A 25512-nucleotide genomic window follows, 5' to 3' on the forward strand; every position below is an offset into this window, starting at 1 on the left:
GGCCGGACAATCTGTCTCTCTCGCCTTCACTGGCCGGACAGTCTGTCTCTCTTGCCTTCACTGGTTGGACAGTCTGCCTCTCCTGCCTTCACTGGCCGGACAATCTGTCTCTCCTGCCTTTACTGACTGGACAGTCTGCCTCTCCTGCCTTCACTGGCTGACAGTCTGTCTCTCTTGCCTTCACTGCCGGACAATCTGTCTCTCTTGCCTTCACTGGCCGGACAGTCTGTCTCTCTTGCCTTCACTGGCCGGATAATCTGTCTCTCTTGCCTTCACTGGCCGGACAATCTGTCTCTCTTGCCTTCACTGGCTCGAAAGACTACCTGTCTTGCCTTCACTTACTTATTCAAAAATTATTCTGTATTCACTGGAAAAATCATATTTGATCAACCACGTTCAATTTTGTCACCGCAATAACGAAATCATAGTCAAAAATAAAAAATAATGAAAATTCATAAAAATTTGAAAAAGTAAATAAAAAAAGCAATTAAAAATACCGTAACACTCAAATTAATAATAATTAGAACGAGTCTGTACGATTTGAATATCGACGTCATAATTTTTTAGCATTTTTCGAATATACAGCCGCCATATTGGGTTTTGTTATATTCAAATACGACGTCCCAATTGTTAATTTATGATCAACATCTAAAAATGTATCATGATATAAATTTTCATGAAAATTGAACGCAGTTTGTACGTTTTAAAGAACAAATAGTTATTTTTTAGCATTTCACGGATAATTTGGCCGCCATATTGGTTTTGGACAAACTAAAATTTATTTTTTCCATGGATTCAATGCTAACTACTAAATAAACACATTAACACATTTTTCTATGACAGTCTATAACTTCCAAGTAACGATTTCATCTGTCCGTACCTCGTTACCCGCAGACTTCGGCCACCATATTGGGGTCCGCCATGTTGATTTTTCAAAAGGCCGCAGCTCTACTAAAACTACATATGTGTAGCTATAAATGAGCCCCGAAAAATTTTTTAGGTGACTCCAATTTTTGGACAGAGGGGGGTCTGATTTCACGGAGAATGCCCCATATATATATACATACACACACACACACATACACAAGCACTATAATTTATATAAAAATGTTTTGTATGTTACAGAAATAAAGACATTAGCAACAATAGTTCAACGGAAACATTACTGATAGAGCTTCGAAACTCTGAGATAGACAAGCAACAATTATTTGAAGAAAATCAAAATCAAATATTGAAAAAGACAATATAAATGTTGAAGAAGAAACACAAAATATGACACGGGAATATCTTGAAAATATCGAACAAAATGATACAATGGAACTAGACATGTACGTACCTATACATCTTTATTATAAGTTTTTCCCTATTATACTTAATACATTTATATGTATATACATTTTATATAAAAATGTTTTGTATTTTACAGAAATAAAGAGATTAACATAGACAACAATGCGAGTTCAATGGAAACATTAGTAATGCAGCTTCGAAACAGTGAGGAAGAAAAGCAACAATTATTTGAAGAAAAACAACAATTACTTGAAGAAAATCAAGATCTTGAACAAAAAAATGAACAATTAAATAAACAAATATTACAGTTGCGAGCTGAAATTACAAAAATAATAAAGAATAAACAGAAAGAAGCCGAAGCAATAGCTACCAATGCTTTGCGTAAAGCATTTACACCAGGTCAAATTTCAATATTAATGTCGACACGAAACCGCGTACATACATTGATCGCATGAAGACATCATGTCTGCCATTTCTTTACGCTCGTTAAGTCCAAAAGCATATAAATATTTAAGAAATGTTAAAAAGGTACCATTGCCGTGTCTAACAACTTTGCACAATTGGGTAGCTCAGTTTTACATTTTTCCACCCCTATCTTTTACATATTTCTCCCATTATGTCCCTATCATTTTCCACCCTATCTTTCCCCACTCGCTACACCATCCCCTTTTTTCCCCTGTCTCCTCTTTCTCTTTTCCCCGTCTTGCCTCCGTTCCCCCCCTCCCCTCACCTTTTGTCTTGGTTCCTGCCATTTCCTTCCTGTTTCTTTTGTTCGTCCTTTCTCTCTTGTTGCTTTCCTCCTGTGTGTCTCCCCCCTGAGGTCTCGTGGTGTTTTCGTTCCCTTTTGTTCTTTCTCCCTTTCCCCTTGATATTTTATTTACTGTCATACAAGATCAACGTATCATCTTTATGACCCCCCCCACCCCCCCCCCACCCCCCCCCCCCAAGGAAAATATACTTGCCGGAAGCTTGAACAGTCATCTTTGTCAGATAAGAAAATATTTACATGCCTGATAGATGCTTCGACATTGGGGCCGCAAGGTCGGCATGATATAAACTCACACCTACCTACGGTTTTCCTTGTGCGTTCCTTTGGTTTGAAGGGCAATCGGTGCTGTTTCCCGAATTGATGACAGCTCTCGCAGAAAAGTTCTTGATGTTATAGCGATTGCTCCTCACCACTCCTTTATTTACCATCTACACAAGTTCGGCAATTGATGTGGCCCAAGCGCCGATGCCATGTCCTCAAAGTTATTAAATTAACAGAGATATTGAGAGCGACCCAACTGGCCAAATTTTATTGATTTACAACGCTACGTTTCGACCGTGGATCCGGTCCTTTTCAAGCGATCTCTCACAAATATATTCGTCAGGCATAATGCCCTAACTACGCCGAATCTAGAAAAAATATTTGTGCGTCAGGATCAAACAATACAATATAAAATATTCGTTAAACGGCATATTTCGTTAGATGTTTGTGTCATGTCAGAGCCGTGCGGTGGTAAAATTTAGACTGACGAACTTGACAATATAAAAAAACAAACAGTGCCGTAGTAATAAGCTAGGACGTAGAGAGGGAAGTAGCGAAGAAGGGGAAGGAGTTATAATTCTTTTATGATATGTTCGTAGAGAACGTTAAGATTCTCCGTGTCCTTTTGTAAATTGATAGTGCCGTCAAATTTTTTAATAAAAAACATCTCCGCTAATTCCCTCTTTCTAGTATGTCTTTCTTGGTGTAATATTTCTGGCTTCCCCCAGTCAAAATCATGCCCATAAGACATTCTGTGTTCGCTCACTACGGAATGATTACTAGTGTGCTTTCTGATATCGCCCTGGTGTTCCCTGAGGCGCGTGCACAAATGTCTCTTAGTCTGCCCAATATACGTAGCCTTGCAATCCCTGCAGTTTTATCTTGTATACTGTGTCGGTTTTTTTAAGGTCGTCAATTCTATCCTTACCTCGTCTTATTAGGCAATCGAGTTTTTTAGGGACTGTAAATAAGGTGGTAATGTGGATTTCTTTTAACGTGCGACAAATGCTATCACTCAACTTTTTGATATAAGGTAAAGGTATGCAGTTTTTTAAATCGAAGGTTGCATTATGGTCAATCGAGGTGTTATGTGTATTGTTGCGTGTTTTGAGAATGTTTAGACGCTTGGCGATGTGTTTATTAACGATTGGTTTAGGAAAGCTATTATTGTACAAAATTTCTTTGACTATTTTAATATTGCCGTCATGAAATTTTTCATCTGAGAGTAATATGGCGCGGTCAACCAAACTGGTGATAGTGTTTAATTTATATTTTAACGGATGGTTAGAATGACGTAATACAAAACTTTTATACATTTAACACTTACACCATAGATCGACATGACTATGAAACTAGATTAAGATTAATAAGTAAATTTAATACAATTATGACTCAACAAAATACCTTTTACAACTCATTTTCGAGCATAGATCGCAGCAAATGGATTATAAATGCGAGTAGTAAATCTATACCAAGTAATATATTAAATTTTTTAAGCTTGGGTGGAAATTTCCCTTTACCCATTAATCCGAGAGAGAGAAAAGATCGTTTGTGCTCCGCTCTAGACATTATTAAAAATTTTGAATTTAATACATATAAAATTCCGGATAGCTTCGTAGAGGAAACACGCCGTTCCATTACTAATTCGCTACACAAGTTCCTCAGTGTGAATAGACATGTTAACCATATCGATAGATTTTTCACAAGAGAATTTACTACTTGCAAGAAATTCTTGCGGGAAAATGACGATGTCCTTGTCACCAAGGCTGACAAAGGCCAAGTAACTGTTATTCTGGATAAGAACGCGTATGTAAACCAAATGACTGAATTGCTTGGAGACCAAAATACTTATAAAAAATTGAAAAAAGATCCAATTAACAAAATTACATCAAAAATTCATGAATTGGTTAAATCTTGGCATGACAAGGGCATCATTAGTGACGGAATGTATAGAATACTAAATTGTACCAACGGAAATTTACCGAGAGCCTACGGACTGCCGAAAGTTCATAAGGCTGGCTTCCCGTTACGCATTATTGTCTCAGCGTTGAGAAGCCCGCTCTATAATGTTGCTAGTCTCCTCCAAAAAACCTTACACTCGTCAATTCCGGAACCGAAATCACATATTAAAGATAGTTGGTCCTTTGCGAGGTTTATCAATAATAAGGAAATCAACGATGACGAAATACTTATCTCATTAGACGTCACGGCATTATTCACGAACATCCCTAAAGATTTAGTTCTAAAGGGAATAGAAAAAAGGTGGAACCACATTTCTAAAAAGACTGACCTAAATTTACCACAGTTTTTACACGCAATTGACCTTATCTTATCGTCCACTAGTTTCAGCTTTAACGGCGAAATTTATGAACAAATTTTCGGCAGCCCCATGGGATCTCCGTTATCGCCCGATGCTGCTGATATCGTCATGGACGACTTAGAGACGCATTGCCTAAGCCTTTTAAATTGTAATATCCCGATATTTATTAGATATGTGGATGACATATTCGCGGTGGTTCCCAAAAAAAGTGTGGGCTTAATATTAAAGATCTTCAACGGATATCATCCCAGACTTAGGTTCACTTATGAAATTGAAACAAATGCGTCACTCAATTTTCTTGACACGACTGTTATCAGGAACGGTAACAGACTGACAACTAATTGGTATCGCAAACCAACGTTCTCGGGACGGTACATAAATTTTCATTCTAACCATCCGTTAAAATATAAATTAAACACTATCACCAGTTTGGTTGACCGCGCCATATTACTCTCAGATGAAAAATTTCATGACGGCAATATTAAAATAGTCAAAGAAATTTTGTACAATAATAGCTTTCCTAAACCAATCGTTAATAAACACATCGCCAAGCGTCTAAACATTCTCAAAACACGCAACAATACACATAACACCTCGATTGACCATAATGCAACCTTCGATTTAAAAAACTGCATACCTTTACCTTATATCAAAAAGTTGAGTGATAGCATTTGTCGCACGTTAAAAGAAATCCACATTACCACCTTATTTACAGTCCCTAAAAAACTCGATTGCCTAATAAGACGAGGTAAGGATAGAATTGACGACCTTAAAAAAACCGACACAGTATACAAGATAAACTGCAGGGATTGCAAGGCTACGTATATTGGGCAGACTAAGAGACATTTGTGCACGCGCCTCAGGGAACACCAGGGCGATATCAGAAAGCACACTAGTAATCATTCCGTAGTGAGCAAACACAGAATGTCTTATGGGCATGATTTTGACTGGGGGAAGCCAGAAATATTACACCAAGAAAGACATACTAGAAAGAGGGAATTAGCGGAGATGTTTTTTATTAAAAATTTGACGGCACTATCAATTTACAAAAGGACACGGAGAATCTTAACGTTCTCTACGAACATATCATAAAAGAATTATAACTCCTTCCCCTTCTTCGCTACTTCCCTCTCTACGTCCTAGCTTATTACTACGGCAACTGTTTGTTTTTATATTGTCAAGTTCGTCAGTCTAAATTTTACCACCGCACGGCTCTGACATGACACAAACATCTAATGAAGTATGCCGTTTAACGAATATTTTATATTGTATTGTTTGATCCTGACGCACAAATATGTAAGTTTCTAATTGTATAATTACGGATTTTTGATTGTCTTTTACTATTGCGGAGTACTGAAATATGTCGTTTAGTTTCTAGATTCGGCGTAGTTAGGGCATTATGCCTGACGAATATATTTGTGAGAGAGCGCTTGAAAAGGACCGGATCCACGGTCGAAACGTAGCGTTGTAAATCAATAAAATTTGGCCAGTTGGGTCGCTCGCAATATCTCTGTTAATTTTAATTATTCACTGGCGACTCAAATTCTCTAATACTGTTTCAAAGTTATTAAGTGAGGTTGAATTTACCTCTGTACCTTCGATTACCTTAAACATCATTCTAAATAGATTGTTTCCTGTTTCATACCGCAAGCCATCAGTATATTATTTCGATAAACTCTTACGTCGTTGGCCTCTAATTTTAAAACGCAACCTTTCGCTGTACATACTCCGGTCGAAAAAAGGTTCTTACGCAATGACGGAATGTAAAGAACGTCCTCTAGTTTACCATTAAGCCATTCAGTTATTGACTAATCTTTTGATCAGAATGGTTCCGCGACCTCTTACTTCGCAAGTTGAATCGTCTCCTAAGCTAACGGTTTCCCTATATTCATTTAAATCAATAAACCATTCGCGACGAAAACTCAGTGCTTTGAAGCACCGCTATCTAAAAGCCACACATCTTTTACATCAGAATTTAAAATTCGAGTTGAGCAATTAGATTCTAAAGTCAAGAACGCTTCTAAATTCGCGGAATTATCGCCATTCGTTTTTTGTTTCGCTTTCTCATTATCTTTATTATTTTTCGAATCATCGCGTTTCTTAAAACAATTTCGAGCGATATGACCTTTCTTACTACAATAATGGCAAGTAAAATCTTTGAATTTCTTACTTTTACCTGACGCCTTTTCGTTACCTCGATGTTTTCGTAACGCATTTTCTCGGGAGGCTATGTTTCCATCCTGTACCTTGATTGTCGCTAACGCGTTGGTGGCTTCGTCCATGGCGGTGAGTCGATTCTCTTCTTTTATTAGACGTTCGGTAAGGATATCTTTCCTCTGATCCCGTTCCTGAACGCTATCCCAGGCAGTCACCAGCGCGTTGAATTTTGATGGGAGGGTCCCCAGAATCTTGGCGATGATCGTGACCTCAGACATCTCCTCTCCGACGTCCTTCAGTTGTCGTGCCATATTTTCGATCTTGGCAACGTGCTGCGCAACGGAGTCGGTGGCCGCCATTTTGTACTCGTGAAATTTGGTCATGAGCGTGAGCTTATTGGAAGCACTTTTCTGTTCATGTATGGTGCTAAGTTTTGACTACATTTCAGCAGCTGTTTCACAAGTAATGAGGTATTCGAGTTGTGAATGCTCCATAGACGACGATAGGATGCACATGGCCTTCGCATTCTTCGTGCACCATGCCGTAAACATGTTGTCTGTTGGCTCGGGTTTTACCATCGTACCTTCTGTGATTTCGAGAAGGCCGCTTGCGACGAGAACAGTCCGGAGCTGGAATTTCCATAGCTGGAAATTCGATCCATCGAATTTCGTGATGTTTCGTAGGTCGATGTTTTCGGACTCTCGGACAGAGCACTTGATTCAGAGCGCGAGAACACGTCAGAGAGCAACAAACGCTAATCTTCCTCGTCTTGTTTAAGGGATCCTGCAGCCGTATGATTTACCGAATTATCGTTTTTTTCGATGGATCTTTTAATTGGCTTTACAGAATTGCAAGTTTTTGGTCTAGAATTAAAGTACGCACAAAAATCTAGGGTAGAAAACGCAATGTTATATCAAAAACACCAAAAAATTAAAAATATTACTTATTTGGGCACATACGCAGCTGTCACCTGACGACAATATTGTGTTAAAACAAAAATTCTGCAGTTTATACATACATAATTTTTTATCATCTGCCCTTGGGAAAACATGTAGGAATAATATCGTGCAAGTAGAAGTAAGATTCAATGCGTACAAAAAAGATCCATCGAAAAAATTATTTTAGTAATGCAAATACGGATGCAAATGACAGTATGCGAGAGATGGCGGCAATCGAAAAAAAAGGACAGATGTCATTCGTTAGACAAGACAGATATCGACATTATCGACATCGAGAAGTTCGCCAGTCACTGCAGATCCCCTTAAGGACGATGCTCAGGGAGATGGCGGGCTTCGCTTCAGCTCTTCACAAAACAAGTATGACTTCCTCAGTTCGCTTTTTTAGACCGTTCAGTGGCGTTATCCTGGGCCCATAACCTGTTGAGGAACTGCAAGTCGGGAGATGCAGTGTGAACAGGTCTTCTTCGCAAACGATAGTTTTTATTATATCACGCTCGACAATAGTTGTGTGTGCTCTGCTTTGCGTACAAATATATCTGAGGATCGACACGATCGAGAGTATCGAGAGCGCGGCGCTGGGTAGCCGGAAGAGGCACGCCGCCTGGTGTCGGCTAGTGACCTAATGTGTATGCGCCACACGTGGAAGTGCGGCGTTGGAACGCTAGTTACAATCTACCGCGCGCGCAACATAAACTTAGTATTAGAGGTAGAAAACGCGAAAAAACAAAAGTAATCTGAATTCATCTTAGGAAAGATGCATTATCCCAACACATAGAACTATTACCCGCAAATAGAAATATTATCCGCAAAATAGAAACGCAAAACTAAATATCATAGCCGCAAAATAGAAATATTATCCGCAAAATAGGAACGCAAAACTCTAAATATTATAGCCGCAAAAGAGAAACATTATCCGCAAAATAGAAACGCAAAACTCTAAGTAGGATAGCCGCAAAATAGAAACGCAAAACTCTAAGTATGGTTCGCCAAACAGCACCGCACATCTAAGCACCACGCGAGTCTCACGTCCTCGGCACGTGATCCGGACGCCTCCCGCGGGAGTCGCCGGGCATACAATTAACACGCGGGGGCCGCGGTATGCCGCTATAATTACCTCCGAATCTAACACGCAAAGTGAACGAAATGACTGTGGGCCGCGACGGGATTATAAAAGAGTTACCATAGTACGCAACGAATATCTTACACTTAAATTACACGCAATGATACGACGGTTGAGCCGGAAAGGCGCGGACACCCCTCAATATCTTTACGGCACAGTGCGGGGCGAGGAGGTCAGATCCGAAATCTTCTCAACGATAATCCCGAAGGATTCACGACAAGAATCCCGAAGGATTCACGATAATGACGCGTGGATCTCCATTCTAGATCCCACTCGTCTCTCTCAAAACGATACGTTACGATACGCGACCCTCCGCTCCCGCTACTGCCCGTTACCTGGTTACCGGGATTGCTGGTCCCTCACATACATCGAGTCCTCGGCCCTTGTTCGTCGGGGCCCGCCGGGCCGCCGCCCTGGCTTACAATCGGCCTCTGGGGTCCTCGCCGAACCTCCCTTCTCGCTCGCAATCGGTCCTCGCAGGACGTCCGCCGTCGCTCGCCGCTGGCCCAACAGTGGCGATCCCTCTCGCGCCTTCGGCCCTCGGCGCCTTGCTCGGTGCCCCGTCGGGTGGCGCCAGTCTGCCGAAACTAAGGCCGTACGGCCGCTTCCTCCTGAAACGTCACTAAACGGCCAGCAATGCCCGCGCAAGATAAATCGGTCTACTCCATCGCGAGGCTGGAGTCCGGGGCTCCGCACGAGCCACAGGCTCATGTGACGGGCACACGGTGCCACGTCACAACGTATATATAGCCCGTGCTTATTCCCCACAATCTAATGTAAAATATTAATTTACTCATCAAATGTATTTTGACGGGGAGAATACCGATCTTTATAAAAATCCTCTCCGATCCTTCAAATTTGTGTAACACCCGTACCGGAACAAATGTCACTCCACACGCACGCACCACACTCCCACGTACTATATATATAATAATTTTAAAAATTTGATTAGGCAATATATATGTTAGGACTTATCGACACTCACGTCTTACCGACGGGAGGCGTTACATCTCGCGTAGCGCGTCTATCGCAATCGCGCGCCCATGCCGAGTCCAGAATCCCCCGCGCTTTTCATTCACTAGCCAGCTTCCGTACGATACTGTAGTTTTGCAATAAAGGACGGTCAGATACATAACCATAGTCTTTATCCTTGCCCCACCTTAACAAGGTTATGGGCCCAGACACAAATCGTCTGATATAAGTGTTTTGCGCGAAAAACGACGAGACAAGAAGTCCACGCGGAAACCCACGCGGAAGCCCACGCGGAAACCTACGCGGAAGTCCACGCGAAAAGCCACGCGGAAGCGCAACTGCACACACGACATCATGGATGGACAAGCAGCGAATATAACACGAATACCGATGCTATCCAGGGAAAACTATGACACCTGGAAGCTGAGAATACAGGCCTTGATGACGAAGAACAAAACATGGGCCTACGTAAACGGACAAAAGCCCGCGCCACAGGCAGCCGAGGGTCTACCAGCATGGAAAAAAGAGGACAAAAAGGCAAAAGCCGATCTCTATTTGGCAGTCGGCGACGCTGAACTCAAACAAATCAGAAACTGCTCAACGGCCCGGGAAATCTGGCTAAAACTGGAATCAATCTTCGAGTCAAAAGGACCTGCGAAAAAGGTATCATTGTACAGACGGCTAATGAATCATCGGCTCAGCGAAAACGGTGATGTACAACGACACGTCGACGAATTCTTCGACATAGTCGACAAGCTATCGGAATTGTCCGTTCAGGTCAGTAGTGAATTACAATCCATTATGCTCCTACATAGTCTACCGGACAATTTCGAGAATTTCAGATGCGCTATTGAGTCGAGGGACGAGTTACCGACTCCGGAATACCTAAAAATCAAAATTCTCGACGAAAGCGCGACAAGAAGGCAACGTAGCCAAGTCGACAACCACGCCATGCTTGCTCGAAAGGGAAGGTCGAACAGAGGAAAGACCGCCAGAGCGGCCAATAAGTCCGTCGATATGGCGGAAAACACTCGTTCCGGTACAACATTTAAATACAGATGTCACCGATGTCGCCAGGTCGGCCACAAGGCCATTGATTGTACCGCTGATAGAACCGAGCGAAACACGAAAGGGACTGAAAACAAAGAGAAGGTCGCCATAGGTGAGGATATCTCATTCCTAACCTCCGTTACTAGCGCTATTTCATGTTCCGTAGGAAACGTTTGGAGAAACAATGCATGGTGCCTCGATAGCGGGTGCACGTCGCATTTATGCCGCGACGAAGAAAGATTCGAGAAAATCTCAAACTCCGGTAACCTGAAACTTAATTTGGCGAACCACGGCTTCACCGATGTAAGGGCGAAAGGTACTGTAAGAGTTACGGCCACAGATGGAAATACAACTAGATCTATACGTCTAGAAAACGCATTACATGTACCCGACCTACGAAGCAACCTGGTCTCCGTCGCAAAGATCACGGACGCCGGAAATCGTGTCGTATTTACGAAAGAAGGAGCAGAGGTGAAGAACGGTAACGGAACGACGATCCTAGTTGCAGATCGGAAAGGAGATCTCTACTTTCTTCGCGAACCTGACGGGGAATCGGCACGTGCGGCCTCGACCGGAGCACATAAGTCATTGATGACTCTCTGGCACGAGAGATTCGGCCACCTAAAAGCGATCTATTGGAAATGGACAGGAAGGAAATGATGTCCGGACTTCGCTTGGGAAGTAACAAAACAACCGTCACGTGTGAAGTCTGCTCGGAAGCAAAGCTCACGGCAGTACCAGTCGGTAAGCAAGCACAAAGGAGCAATCAATTATTGAGCATTATTCACACAGATGTACGCGGGCCGATGCGTAACGAATCTAGAGGAAAAGCTAGATATCTTCTTACATTTACGGACGATCACTTTCGTTGGACGGAGGTACGCTTTCTACGGAAAAAGGATGAGATGTTGCAGGCCTTCAAGGAATACAAAGCTCTCGTAGAAAAACAAACCGGACAAAAAATTAAATGTCTCCAATCGGACAACGGAAGAGAGTTTTGCAATGATGAATTTGATAGATTCCTGAAGAAGGAAGGGATCACGCGGAAGCTCACGACACCGTACACACCCCAGCTGAACGGAGTAGCGAAAAGGAAGAACCGCACTCTCATGGAAATGGCTCGCTGTATGATGACGCAATCAAAACTCCAAATTTCATTTTGAGCTGAAGCTGTAGCCACAGCAAATTTTATTAGAAATCGGTGCATTACAAAGGCATTAAAGGACAAAACACCGTTCGAGTTATGGCGCGGAAGACATCCAAATGTAGAACACATGCGGATTTTCGGAGAAACAGCCTAGGTACTAGATAAGGCTCCCGGCAAGGGAAAACTGGATCCACGAGGAATGAAGTGCAATTTCCTCGGATACGATGAATCATCTAAGAGCTATCGAGTATGGGTCCCGAGTAAGCAGAGGGTGATTATCACACGCGATATAAAATTCCTCAACACTGACTTGGCCACAAAGGAATCTACGAAACCGGAAGTTCATGATCAAGAATCGACCCATGAGTCAGAGGAAATATCACCTACTTACCACGAACTTCACATTGACCCTATATACGACGAGGAATCGGAAGACGGATCGCAGGAACACGACACTCCTGAGGAAGATGGAGAGGAGAAACATAGCATTCCCATCGATACACCCAAAAGAGGTCCCGGTAGACCTAGAAAACTTCTTACAGGGAAAAGAGGTCGCCCACGAAAGCTATATTCACTCCAACAGAGAAAAAACAATGTGTTTAGACGTGGCATGAACCTCCCTGAACCTCCCTAAACCTCCCTGAACCTAACAGAGAGGAAGACAGCGATCACGATTCGGATCACGAGGAACCGACTAGCTCGGATAAACCGGAAGCAAATCTGGCCAGTCTCTCATCGGAAGTTCCCTGCCAGCAAGCTCTAAATGGACCAGACAAGGAAGAGTGGAGAGACGCGATAATCAAAGAAATTGAATGTCTAATAAAAAATGACACTTGGCAGATCGTCAATTGACCTAAAAACCGCCATGTCATTGGATGTCGTATGGTCCTAAGGAACAAATATGGTGCGGATGGGCGAGTTGAAAGAAGAAAGGCGAGGCTCGTTGCAAGGGGTTTCACACAACGCCCCGGGATAGATTACCACGACACCTTTGCCCCCGTCGCTCGCTCAGGATCTTTGCGCCTGTTACTCGCTCTCGCAGCGAAGCATGATTTGAAAGTACATCAGATGGATGTCACGGCCGCTTACTTACACGGCACGATCGAAGAGGAGACCTATATGGAGTTACCCGAAATGCTCACGGAGAGCCTGGAGGAAATCGTATCTCGAAATAGAAGCAAAAGTGACATAGGAAGTCGAGCTAAGGAGATGTTGATAAGGTTTGCCTTTTACAAAAGGCTTTGTACGGCTTGAAACAGGCCGGCCGTCAGTGGCACAAAAAGCTGAGCAAGACACTCCAGAAAATGGGTCTAACTCCAACGAACGCAGATCCATGCGTTTATCTCAAGCGAGGGGGAGAGCCCTTGCTAATCCTGGTTTACGTGGACGACATACTTATTCGATATTAATATTAATATTTTATCGAAATAAAAGAGATCTTAATTTTATTCGTAAAGGTTTGTTGCAGGAATTTGAGGTCAGGGACCTGGGGGATGCTCGCTACTGTTTGGGAATCGAGATTACCAGAAGCGAAGATAGCATTGCAATTTCCCAGGCGGGTTATATTCGAGAGATCCTTTCACGCTTCAGGATGGAGGCCTGCAATCCTGTTCGCACTCCGGTCGATGTAGGCGTGAAACTCGACAAGGCTGTTAACGAAACGGATGAGGTCCGGAAAACTAGGCCTTATCAGGAACTTATTAGAGCTTTGAACTACCTGGTTATCGCAACAAGGCCGGATATATCACATATTGTTAGCTGCCTTAGCCAGTTCAATACCTGTCACGACGAACATCATTGGAAGGCGGCAAAACGGGTCCTACGATACTTGAAGGGGACCATGGATTTTGGAATTAAGTACACCAAAGGCACAGGAACCCTGGAGGGATTCGTGCTGACTGGGCTGGCTGTCCGGTGGACCGGCGATCCTACACCGGGTTCATGTTCACACTGAACGGTGCCGCTGTGAGCTGGGAATCCAGAAAGCAACGCACCGTTGCCCTCTCCTCCACTGAAGCGGAGTACATGACGCTCACCGAGGCGACAAGAGAGGCCTTATATCTACAGGTATTTCTATCGGAATTGGGACTATCCGTACCCGAAAAGATCCGAGTGATGAACGACAACCGAGGAGCGCAACTCCTGGCTCAAAATCACACCGCTCCTGCCAGGTCTAAACACATAGATGTGAGGCATCACTTTGTCAGGGACGCTCTGCGTGAGGGTCAACTCGAGGTTGGATACATGCCCACGGAGGAAATGCCTGCGGACTTCCTTATCCCGGAAGGGATTACCTAAGGACAAGCATCAGAAATGCCTAGAACTGGTTGGTGTCGGAAGGTTGGCGGAAAATCGACCCAGCGCTACACTCGAGGGGGAGTGTTAGGACTTATCGACACTCACTTCTTACCGACGGGAGGCGTTACATCTCGCGTAGCGCGTCTATCGCAATCGCGCGCCCATGCCAAGTCCAGAATCCCCCGCGCTTTTCATTCATTAGCCAGCTTCCGTACGATACCACAGATTAATAGACAGATAGCCAATGGCCCCTCAAAAGTCGAGACCAGCATTTCCGTGCTTTGATTACCGACACACTTTGCCCCTTTTACCGACAGACTTTGCCCCTAGGATTGAGTCCGGACTAAATCACATTACAGACTTTGCCCCTGGTGCGAATCTGGACTAAATATACCCGATTTTACCTACAGACTTTGCCCCTGGTGCGAATCCGGACTAATTTTGCAGTGATGCCAGATTTCAGCGGTGATGTCAGATGCTCGATGCTTGGTCAGCCGAGCCGGCGAGAATCGTGCTAGGCTTCTTGTTAATATCTCGGCGCTCGCGCGCGCGCGCACCTAGGTCTTGTCGCACTTATTAATTACTTATGATATTTATTGATATATATATATATATATATATATATATATATATATATATATATATATTATATGAAGCCGAGACCAAGGATTAATGAACAATACTATTGTTATTATACAATAATAAAGAAAAATTATTTTGTAATTTAAAAATAATTTTTTATTTTTTTATGAGCAAATCGTTAACTTTCCTAAAGTTGTTAGAAAATATGCGAATAATTTTAATGATTGTCAAATAATTTTCCTAGTTTATATGTATTACATAAAAACTCATTTGCCTAAAAAAAATAAAAATGCAAAAAAAGTTAGAAAAAAACCAGGATTCGAACTTGAGAACTTCATCATTCTAGCCGATCGTCTTACTCGCTCGTCCACGTTTACTATTAGAAAATTGCTTCTACCGGCTCGATAGATTACGCACATGGAAACTTTAAGAAATTTTATTTCATTAATTATTTGACATTAGCACAAGTTACTATGTCTTGTAAAATACATATAGTAAAATTAAAGGACAAATTTTTGCAATCACAGCAGTTATGTGTATTTCACTTTTACGAATAGATTACGTAGATATTGTTGCTCGACGGAAACCGCGAGAAGGTGATGGTCTCTTTCGTCATGAGATAATGTAAAAAATTTGTTTTTTTTAACATTGCAATAATTTTAATATGTATAAATTAAAAAATATATAAGTAGATAAAGCTCGTATGTCTCAGATAAAACAAGAGTCAATAACCGAACAACATGATTCTAAATAATATAGTTTAATATTCCGTCAAAATAACTGGGACGTTTCGTGCTTTACAGAGACTTTTTCAATCAATAAAATAAATCCCTCTAATTAACTTTAATACATTATCATAATAATCCCGTTACATAAAAAATCCGTCGAGAGATAAAATAAATTAAAAGAAAGTTTAACATCATAAAATTAACATTAATTAATAATTATAGAATTTTTATTATAGAATTTATCCTCTCTATTGATTTAAATCATAGCGGTCGTTTTTACTTTCTTAATATTAATAATTATAGTATACAAATTACATGGAGTTATTAAGAAGCCACATCAAGTTAAAAGCCCAAAAAACCGATTAACAAATAGTCGAAATGTATGCGTGGTCAAACTATAAATTTAATTAGAGAGTTGTTAACAATTTTTAAAAACTTAAAAAATAATTATTTGTTTAATGGCGAGATAAATCGTGTTAGAAGGCTGAAAAATGTGGAGCGAACGGCCTTAACCCTCCGAGAACACAAAGGGTCAATTTGACTGTTTTTTTTTTGCCAAAAAAATTTTTAGCCAAAAATATTAAAAATAAAAAAAATTAAAAAAATTTTTTTTTTTAAAGAAACTTTTTTCAAGAGAACACTCTGGGTTAATCTGACCTTACACATACTTTGATCGTCCACCATTTTAAATTGACGAGTGCGATCAGAGTTGTGTAGGGTCAGATTGATCCTGAGTGTTCTCCGTGATTGAAAAAATAGGTGTGTTCTCGGAGGGTTAATCATTGCGTGTCAAAAAATTTTCCGAAGTCAAGCTGTGTAATAATAGTCTAGTAGTAAAAAATCTATAAATTAAGTAAAAATCGAATTCTTTAAAATTGTGACATAAAAAAGTAGTAATTCTCAACAAAAAGTAGACTTATAGTCTTATAAACTCGAATTAGCATCAGCTAAATTCTCAAATTAACGAAGGCTCCTATGCTTCAATTCCAAAAAGCGACTGAACGAGCAAGGATTCAGTTTTATTATTTTTCAACAGTATAATTTAATTTTTCTTATATTTCACAGTATTTACATTAAATTTCATAAAGAAAATTATGATTTATTTTGAAATATATTCAGTAATTTTTCAATAACTTTCATTTCATTTATCATCAATTTCATAGTACTTTCAGCAAAATATTTTCATCTGGGTCAATTGAGACAGAATTTCAGTAAAATTCCATTATATTCAGTAAAATATTTCCATCAGGGTAATAATAATAGTAATAGGATTCTAAGATTTAAAATCAATTTAATATAAGAACGCCATCAAGTCCGAGCTGGGATCTAAGTAGCAAATAATTTCCGTGTAAATTTCCAATACTATTTTCAACTAAACTGCGCGCCAACGAATTGTCGGTCTTGCGAAACACAGCTTCTTCGTTAGAACCGTAAATTGACTTAAATAAATCGCAAATCGATTTAATTTTTGATGCTGATACAAATCGTATCTAACATTTTCCTTCCCCCGAATATTACTGTAAAGAATTTATTGCGAAAAAATATTATCTCAGTCAGGGTTTTTTCGCAATAAATTCTTTACAGTAATATTCGGGGAAAGGGGGATGTTAGATACGATTTGTATCAGCATAAAAAATTAAATCGATTTGCGATTTATTTAAGTCAATTTACTGTTCTAACGAAGAAGCTGTGTTTCAAGACCGACAATTCGTTGGCGCGCAGTTTAGTTGGAAATAGTATTGGAAATTCACACGAAAATTATTTGCTACTTAGATCCTAGCTCGGACTTGATGGCGTTCTTATATTAAATTGATTTTAAATCGCCGCAGTGACTACTGTCAAAATGCATTCTGCGCTTAGCGCTGTTTATAATGTGCAAATAAAATATACGCTCGCTCATCTATCTGCATTAGTGTCATCTTGTGCACTGTGTTACAAGAATTCGTGCAAATGGAGTAAATTGCTACTTATATGTGCACATGGGTGCATTTATATATCTTACCGTTTAATATTAGAGTACAAAATATCTATTCTCTAATGGGTAGATATGATTGCAACCCGTCTGTAATACAGCAGCGTGTTTATAATCCAGTAAGTAAATTAATAGCAAATTGTTGCCAATTTGGCATTAACCTCACTTACAAAGAACTTTGCTTATTTTTATAAAGGTTTTAGGCCCCTCGCGTATAGTAACGAGACTTAAAATGAAAGATTATTGTTAGATGATTGAAATATTTCTGTATAAACATAATCCTTTATTGTAAGTTAATACCGATCAGAGATACACTCTTTGAAAAATTAGAAAAATGTACGAAATGGCTTTGTTTTATTCGATTTTTCGACGTCCTAGGCATCTCCCTGTGATGACGGATAATAAACTACTTGAATATATCAATTAAAGTACTTTATACAAATAAATTTGTTACTATACTGATCCAGCTAATTGCAAGTTTCTGGATGTGAGTCAGGGATATTCAAAATAATTGATTGTAGAATATTCTGATCCTCTAACAATAATTTTTTATTTTAGCAAAGTCTCGTTGTTATAGACGCGAGGGTTCTAAAATAGACAGGGTTCTTTGTGGCAAATCCAATTATCAATAAAGTGAAACGTGATATAAAATAATGTAAAATCTCATAAAGTGAGAGAATGTAAATGTAATGTTTTATTATAAAACAATAAATATTTTAAAATTGAAAAATCTTCCTATACTTATCTTCCCGATAAATCATGTAATGGTCATCACCTGCGATGATGTTTAAAACTTCCAAAGAACTTTGTTCCCAATTGCAAATAACACTTAATATAATACTAAAAAGAGTAAAAAGCAACGTACATTAAAATATGTTTAACGCATTACAAAATTTTTTTGCTTTTTTACTTAATTTTTGCATATACTTACAATAGATTGGGCAGTAAAAATAATCAATAACTCAATAACATAAATGTTTTATTGTTTATAGATCTTCACAAGTTCGAATTCCATTTCAACGATGACAAAATCTAGTTTCCTGTTCATATTTTTTATTGTTTCTATCGTATATCGACTGATATCTTTCGGGAGATCGTATCTCAAAAACTGTCACTTTACAGGATTCGTAAATTTTTGTTTCGTTGATAAGCAACAAACAAGATAGTTCGATCATCGCTTTACTGTTCAAAAGTATAGTGATTTGGAATTAAAATACATCTTTATTGTTTAATTTGATATTATTCGTGGGAAACAAACGCAAAAACGCAATTTTTATAGATATAATACGACGCACTTCAAAATTGTAATCAAATGAACAAGATACGACATATTTATTTTTAAATAACATTTATTATTGTCCATTTAAAAATAAATATGTCGTATCTTGTTTATTTGATTATAATTTTGAAATGCAAATTTGTCGTATCTAAAAATACGAGAAAATACGAGAAAATTTCGACAACTATAATTCATTTTTGTTAATCTATTTTAAGATAGGATGTAGACACTTAGCTTCGGGGTTGCCTGACCGAGCGTTTAAGTCGTTCTCCGGAAAATTGATTTTCTCTAGATTTTTTTAAAACTGGAATATACGTTAATTTTTAGATGTGCTTTATGCGATAGTATAAATTTCAATACCTCTTGCGGTATTATTTAATAAACATCGAGATACTGAGTTTCAAAATTTCAACTTTTAACATGTAATTCCTATTCCGAACTATTGTAAAATAAGAGACATTATAATAAATTGTGAAAAAAATTTTCTCTAAATGTTTTTGAAAAATTAGTATATGATGCTCTATAAAAATAGAATAAATAATTGCATGCGATTTGATGAATTTTTCGCTCGGTTCAGAGTGATAGAAGAGAAGAGGCGTCAGTTACTTGGCAACGCCGCATGAGTTCTTATACGCGTGAAGTTAACTTCTTACTTTTTATAGATGTTATTATATAATATTTTGTATACATATAAACATCTTTTTAAGCACGAATACAAGTTGAGCACGACTGGAGCCGGAGAACGTTCTTAAGCAGAAAAATCGAAAATTGTGTAAAATCGATCTCGAATTATGTAAGATACGACCTCCCGAAAGATATCAGTCGATATATGTGAAAAATATATTTCTTGATTAAATTAATAAATTAAAATTTAAGAAATTAATAATAAAATAGAAATTAATTTTATAAACTGAAAAATATTAGATATTAATTAAAATTTAAAGAAAAATAAAAATTATAGTCAATAATTTTATAAACTATAAATTAAAAATATTTCCGTAACATTCTTTGCAGTGTGTGTGGAGATGGGTATAGTATCGGTATTGTTAAATTGATTATATCAATTTAATTATGTAATTGTACGTTTCAGTTTCAGACTGCGTTTCAAGATTGAAAGTATGGCGCGTGTAATTGACGAAGCGAAAGAATATACTTTTAAAATTCACACGAAAAATTGTTACTATATAGGTGAACAAAATTCAGCCTGACCGTATTTGGCAGTTTAATTTGATGAAAATATTAATTTTATGAAATTACCAGGAAAATTATATAAAAGTTTATTTTTGAAATTTTAATTAATATACAAACATGAAACTTTCTTACACGACGGTATAAATAATAAATATAATTAATTGAATAAGTTTATTAAAGAAGCATCGCGAATTAAAATATTTATCCTTTATTTGTTCTTAAAAGAAATTTCTCATGTCATTTATGATTAAAAATATAATTGATGCATGATTATTAACGCCGAGATTAACACAGAATAAAAGTCGTTTTTCTCGACCGGACTGGCCAAAAACAATTTTATTCTTCACAACGTTTCGACCACATTCTGGTCCTTATCAAGTGAATTAGAACCACGCACAAAACATTTTTAATTCGCTGACATTAGTGCCCAAACCATATCATGCAATCGCAAATCTAGAATCGCAAAAACGCAGTAGTCAATAAGATAAAATCATGACAAGTTACCAAGTCTATAACATAAAGTGAAAATCTATACCATAAAGTAAAAATAAGATAAAAGAATTTGAATTAAATAAGTGTAAATAAAATAAGTTAAGTTAAAAAGTCAAAAAGTAGTCAAATTAGGTAGTCAAAAAGATAAAAACATGAAAGGTTACCAAGTCTATAACATAGAAATAAAATAAAAGAATTGAATTAAATACGTGTAAATTAAATAGATTAAATTAAATGAGTGTAAAAGATACATACGTTGTGCGTGTCAAAAGAAAGATTGTAGAGGGGAAGAAAAAGGCAAGTCATGTCAGAGAGCACATCCATACCTCTCCACAGTCAAAGTCGTACTGAGAGACACATAAACTAACTGTGCTCACGGACAAACAAACCGGCAAACCTAAGTTGCGTCAATAACTCGGTTGTAATTCGCTGGTAAATTTTCCGTGTCTTTTTGTAGATTGATTGCGCTGTCACATTTCTTAATAAAAAACATCTCAGAGATTTCACGCTTCTTGAACTGTCTTTCCTTGTATAAAATTTTTGGTTGTTGCCAATTGAAATCATGTTTGTGAGTGAGACGGTGCTTACTCACGACAGAATGATTATCGCTATTCTTCCTAATGTCGCAAGCATGTTCCTTAATACGCGTCTCTAAGTGTCTTTTTGTTTGACCGATGTATGCAGCGTTACAATTAGCGCAATCAATCCTGTACACTAACTCCGTTTGTTTAAGATTCGGTAACTTGTCTTTCCCCTTTTTTATGATGCAGTCTAATTTCTTCGGAATAGTGAGCAGCACTTTAAATTCCGCATCGCGCATTGTGCGGCCGACGTTGTGGCTTAGGCCTTTAACATACGGAATGGTTATACATTTTCGAGGATCCCGAGCCACGCTATCGCTGTTGGAATTATTAGAATTGTTGTGACGCGTCCGCAGCTCATTAAGTCATAACACAGAATCCTATTGCGTCAAGAAGTTGCAACTATAATACATATATACCATTCAGAATTTATGAATTATTTTTTAATTATGTATTTGAAGTTAAGGGTTTTTTTTTTAATATTAATCGCAATATTAATCGGATGGCAAAGTTAATTAAAAATAGCGAATATTAAAAATAAAAATGATACAATTTTTACTTTTGACATCCGGCCGCTATATGGCCCCGACATTTTTAATTTATCAACTGAATTTAACATCAGATTAATATTTAGCAACCTAAAAAACTCTTAAATTTGAATAACAAAAAATTTCATAGTTTCATTTCTTAATTAATCGTCTATGCGTAAGTCGCAACTTTGATGCAATAGACTCTATGTTAATCATCAATATCTTTTTAACTACAATTGACATAACAAATTTCTTTTAAGGGCTGAAAGTCCTAACAATTAATTAACATACTTAATTTTGATTGCAAAATATAACTTGTCTAACACGTCACGCGGAGTTCTCGGCTTAGGGATCAGTGCTCTGATTCTACAACTATTAACAACAATTCGTTATCATTATATTGTCGTTGCGCAGCTTTTTTATCATATATATATTATATCTGCACAGCGATAATATAACAATGATAACGAAACTGTAGTTATAAGAGTTACAGCGACTTCGTCCGAAAATGACCTGCTTTATCAAGAACGTAGTTACTGCATTGGCCGCTACACGGTATGGCGCTGAAACCAGTGAGAAATGCTGGTCTCGTCTCAACCCGGACCTTTGGCTATCTGTCTATTAATCTGTGACGATACTGTAGTTTTGCAATAAAGGACGGTCAGATACATAACCATAGTCTTTATCCTTGCCCCACCTTAACAATATATATAATAATTATTTTTAATTTGTAATAATATTTTGTTCTTTTGTTTTTTGTAATAAATGTTCTAATTATTTTGATAAAATTAAACTCAATGTTTATTCGTTATAAATAAAACCTCGCCTCTCACTACCTTCCTAAAATCGCACACCTAAAGTCCGATTCCCGGTAATAGAGATATTATATCCTTACCGAAAAAGAACCGAAAAAGGACCGCGAGTGCACGAAAACTCTCAGTAGGCGTAATAACGTCCCTTCTGGACGTTGACGTAACAAATGTTCATAGAATTAATGTAAATAATAATATTTTTATATTAATATTATATATCTATGTATCTTTTATGTTACTGTACAGTTAATAAATAAATTAAAATTTATTTATTAACTGAAAGCATCCAATTTAATCTAATTTAATTTAAAATTACCCTTTATTTTTGTAGGACTGTTTACAAAAATACAGTTTAAAGAAATTAATCAATTAATTAATCAATCATACAGCAATTTATGATAATTTACATTCGGTCGTTTGAACAGGACTTAACGGGTTATTTCTACGCGCTCGTCGTGACGTCTCGCTGTGGAGCCACGATTGATTTAATTCCGCAAAATGTTTGCAAAATAAGACTAGTATTTAAGAAGAGCTTACTTACAACTTGCACAAAGCTAGATGCTGTAATGCTTATCGGTACATCAGATTTGATCCTTCCTAGAAATCCTAACAAAAATTGATTTCGTTAAACAAAATCTGTTAAAAAAAATTAACTGCAAGTACTCTCCATACCATGATGAGCGACGAGGACGATTTAACCATCGCGGTGTCCTCTTCATTTTTACTGATAGAATTTATAAACAAATTTTGTCTAGCAGCCGATGTCCGGCTAATAGAATTTATAAACAAATATTATCTCGCACTTTGTAAGAATTTGTATTTAAGTAAGAATTAAATCACATTGCCCTTGTGTATCCAAGAGTTGTGCAATTCATCAAATCCCAACCATTTCACGTAAACCTTGTCACCCTTCCTGCGCAGTACTTTCTCCACGAGATACACGTCTGGATAAGTAGCTCGATGCAACTCGTGCTTGTAAAACGCTCCAGCAACAGATTTTCCATGTTAGTCCTCGAGTAGATAGGTTATAAAAGATTAGTACGCTGCATTAACGATCCTAAACACCTCGGTCCAATTCGGTGTGTAACCCTTCGCGAAAATAGTCTTGTATTTGCTAACGCATACCGAGTCACCCGCTTTGAACTTTGCCGGACCTACGATCTTTATCACGCTGCAGACACATGTGGACACAATTTCTTTCTTTCGTGGAATCACTCATTTCATCACACGAAACAGACGAAAACCATAAAATAGCGGCCAATTGACGAACCGGATGCACTCCAACTGTCATCGCTCATTAAATAGTAAATGACGAAACCTTCCAGAAGACTCGAGCCTAATGAAATAGGCAAATTATAGACTTGTTTGTCGCATTCCATCTAATTCCACGAAATGAAGCACGAAATTTTAATTATCTTGAAATTTCGTGGCAAAGGGCGCAATAAATTAAAAACGCCATAAGGATCTGGGTGATCTCTCGATCTACAGCGATCGCGGCACCAATTTTGTGGGAGCGGATAAGGAGCTGCGGTTCTTCCTGCGAGCCGCCACCCTCGAAGATTCGCACTGGGAACCGCCTCACAAGCGAAGGCATTGAATGAAAATTCAACCTTCTTGCGGCCCCTCACATGGGCGGATTATGGGAAGCCGCGGTAAAATCCGTCAAACATCACCTCCGCCGAGTCATCGGCGATTCAACGCTGACGTTTAAAGAGCTGTCAACGCTCCTCGCGCAAATTGAAGCATGTCCCAACTCGCGACCACTCCAAGCAATAAGCGACGATCCTGAGGACCTGACGGCACTAACGCCCGGTCATTTCCTGATCGGAGCGGCACTCAAGACCGTCCCTGAGCCCACGCTTACAACAACTAGCAACATCAACCGATGGCAACACCTGCAGCAGATGCAAGATCACTTCTAAGGGAGGTGGTCTACAGAATATCTACAAACCCTGCATGCTCGATCAAAATGGCAAACTTCGCAAGAAGCTGTGAAAGTCGGTGATCTCTGCCTAATTCGCAACGAGCTGACACCACCGAACCGATGGCCGTTAGCAAGAATCACAGAGATTCACCCAGGCAAAGACCAGCAGGTGCGAGTGGTGACTGCACGAACAGCGACCACCACGATGACACGTCCCGTGGCAAAGTTCGTCCTCATGCCACGTGAAGACCATCAATCTTAACACAGCGAATCATTTCGTTTACCAAACGAGACGGGCGGTATGTACAGATCCGTATTCCGTACAGCGCGCCTACAAGAGCGGCAGCCCATTCTGCGCTCTCAAGCCTGCCAATTCGTGCGGGCGCAGCACCACCCCGCACCAGAATCGCGAGCGCAAGTAACACCTGTCGTCGCGGGGCGGCTATCCTTTCTCGCGTTTAATTTACAAACAGAAGGGCAAGTATATAAGTATATAAGTATATAAGGGCAAGCCTGCCCGCAAGAAAACATTCTCTCGCATTGAATAACTCCCCCGAGGCATTACACATACCGGGCATTACACATTACCGAGTGTCGAGACTGAAATCGAAATTTATCACTGAGAATTCCCGCTCCATACTGGAGCGAGCGAAATCCGCCTACCGTTCTTCGGAAAAAAACCGAAGGTTGATTTGCGCCAGCTGTTGAACCCGGGAGAGTCCGCCCCTCCCACCCGCCGGGTAGGATACGTTCAATCGGTGATGGTGGAGGCAAAGGGCCGCTCCACCCGAGGTTCCAGCGGAAAACGACGACGACCACGACCAAGGAGGCGAGCCAGGAGGCTCTCCCCTATCAGACGACCAGTGGCCAAGGAACCGGCACCTCCACCAGAGCCGCGGTGGCTTTTGACGCCAGTGAGCCTCCCCGACTCACACCAGAGACTCCACCCGTCCACCAGGGCTGAGCCTTGCTCCTGGTGACCCTCGGACACTGAAGTCTCTTTCTCCAGGTGCCTGAAAGACCGTAGGCACGCAGACGGAGACGAGGAAAAAGAGGAGCAGCGAGCCAAAGACCAGCC

This window comes from Temnothorax longispinosus, chromosome 11, assembly GCF_030848805.1.
Source record: "Temnothorax longispinosus isolate EJ_2023e chromosome 11, Tlon_JGU_v1, whole genome shotgun sequence".
Classification (NCBI taxonomy): domain Eukaryota; kingdom Metazoa; phylum Arthropoda; class Insecta; order Hymenoptera; family Formicidae; genus Temnothorax; species Temnothorax longispinosus.